The sequence below is a fragment of the Priapulus caudatus genome, unplaced genomic scaffold (assembly GCF_000485595.1).
Source record: "Priapulus caudatus unplaced genomic scaffold, Priapulus_caudatus-5.0.1 Scaffold1314, whole genome shotgun sequence".
NCBI classification, from domain to species: domain Eukaryota; kingdom Metazoa; phylum Priapulida; class Priapulimorpha; order Priapulimorphida; family Priapulidae; genus Priapulus; species Priapulus caudatus.
Window position 1 is genome coordinate 3,127 of NW_014578375.1, and position 2,466 is coordinate 5,592.

Below are 2,466 nucleotides of genomic sequence, written 5' to 3' on the forward strand. Positions count from 1 at the left end.
CGTATTTGTTACCTGATACCTAATTTAATTGTTATAATTATTTACACATCAACGCTACGAAATTTGAACGGCGCCATGACACCCGCGACCCCGAAAAAGTTGCGTATTTGACCATTTATTTTGCAGGTTACAGACCAAGGGCTAATCACAAAAGTGCAATTATATTTATACCTAAATGCTATTTAACCGAACGATATTCATTTTAGGGCAAATTTATCCATATTATAACTGAAACTATATGTCGTTTATAAGATATTACACACGCACGCACGCACGCACGCACGCACGCACGTACACACGCACGCACGAACGAACGTGTACCTGCACACATGCGCACGCACGCACGTGTACGTGCACATCCACGCACGCACATGTACGTGCACACGCACTTACTCACGTACACATGTCTACGTGCACACACGCACGCACGCACGTGTACGTGCACACACAGACGCACGCACGCACGCACGCACGTGTACGTGCACACACACGGACGCACGCACGTGTACGTGCACACGCACGCATGCACGCACGTGTAGGTACACGCGCACGCACGCACGCATGCACGCACGTGTACGTGCACACGCACGCATGCACGCACATGTAGGTACACACGCACGCATGAAGGTTGAAATTATTATGTTACGTCAACATACCTCCGAAAGACTCCATCCGACCGGAATACTTCTTCTTCTGAAGAAAAAAACAAACAAAATAGAAATTATCAGGGTTCAACATTAACTTTTTATTTCACTAGACCATCTGTTTAGTAACTGAGGAAAACCACTAGCCCTGACCTAACTTTCACTAGCCCAGACCCAGACCATTGCTATGAAAAACTTTATTTAGATAAGCTAGAGCGTGTCATCGTATGAATTCATAGATGCTGTTTCTCGCGCTTTAAATCGGGTGGCCGAGTTTTTAGTGGGCCGAGTTCACGTGCAGCATTCGTATTTTACCATGGGCATACACGAGCGCACGGTTTATCGATCGTCTACTGCGTCTGGCAGCAAGCCACGTAATTGTTTTTGCCAAAGGGTAGACTGGTATCCGGCCTCACGCTCTGCTAGACAATGTACACGCTCTGCGACAAACATAACTGGGGGGTGGGGGTAATTATTTACATGCGAGTATGAATCCCGGCTAGCATCATTTTTACTGTGCTTGAACTAGTTATTTTAACGAGACGTCACCGTCATGCCAGTCACGCATCGAAACATCTTTGCATGTATGCACCACGTTTACCTAATGTGTGCATGAGCAAACTGGGGCGACTCGTGGTTCTAGTACCTAGACATATCGGGCTATTTATTTGATTATATCAACAGATATCGAACAAAACTTATATAATTCTTGCAGGCAGTCCCATCTATTGAGTAATACTGAATAATTGAATAACTGAGTAACTAGAAAAAAGATAGATCAAGATAAAGTTACCTTTTTCCAGATCTCCTTCCAACATCTTTCTTCTTGCCATCAAGTGGTAATGATGCTGGAAATATATCATAAATAGTGCAGTTTTTGTACAATGCTAATGCACGCATATGTGGACACGCACGTGCATGGTATGTCCGAATGTGAACGCACATGTCCACATGTGAACAAGCCAGAGGTTTATATAGATTTATATTTATTTATAAGTGATATTTAGGTTTAATCTCTGGTTATTCTCTGGTTTACGAAAATTTAAAAAACTTACTTTTCTGTAAAATATAAATTTTTATATTGCGGCTGGAAAGCGAAGCATTTTTCCTCATAGCCGGTTAACCTTCGAAGTTTGCGGAAACCTGTTATAAAAGCTTACACATTCATTTCGACTTACACTGCGGCCTGACCAATGGGGGATCCTTATCGTAGTCTTGAAACGCTGCAAAGAAACTATAACGAAGAACTAAGAAAGTAACGTTTATTCATTCAAACAGTAACATTCATTCTACTTATTTCAAAATTGTTGCATCATGCAGACGCTTATCTTAATTGCTATAAAATATCAAATACAAAATCAAAGTCAAAACACTCAAGACAATAGGCTACACCAAAAAAGGCTAAAGATTAATCTGATCTTATCTTATTAATCCGTAAGCATCCGAATCAATTAAATCCGTAAATCGCTTGATTGACGAGGTAAGTATGTGACAAGGTGTTAATAGCGTACCTCTCTGCAGTTTTACTTTTATGCAGTTATGCTTTTGAGACTGCAGCGATATCAGATCAGCATCACCTACGTACCCGGCAAATACATGTACATCGCCGACATGCTGTCACGAGCATACCTGGATAGGGATAATGATGAGGACAGTGAACTCGATGAGGAAATGGACGTTCAGGTTCACTCATTCGTGGAAAACCTATCCGTGAGTGAGCAGAAGCGTGAGCAACTCAAGCATGAAACCGCGAGAGACCCGGAACTTCGGGAACTCAGGTCCACAATTCATGCTGGATGGCCGGCAGAGAGGTCCCAAGCAC

The 2,466-nt window shown here is 42.7% G+C and overlaps 1 long non-coding RNA gene across 2 annotated transcripts; it reads right to left on the reverse strand.

The window, feature by feature from the left end:
• Positions 1–644: 644 nt before the first annotated feature.
• LOC106816207 lies at positions 645–2,167 on the reverse strand. Of its 2 annotated transcripts, none has more exons than XR_001394853.1 (3): positions 1,823–2,167; positions 1,438–1,492; positions 645–693 (listed from the first exon to the last, which is right to left on the reverse strand). It is a non-coding gene; the product is annotated as an uncharacterized LOC106816207 (long non-coding RNA). The 2 variants fall into 2 exon arrangements; XR_001394852.1 differs by lacking the exon at positions 1,823–2,167 and adding an exon at positions 1,700–1,712.
• Positions 2,168–2,466: the final 299 nt, after the last annotated feature.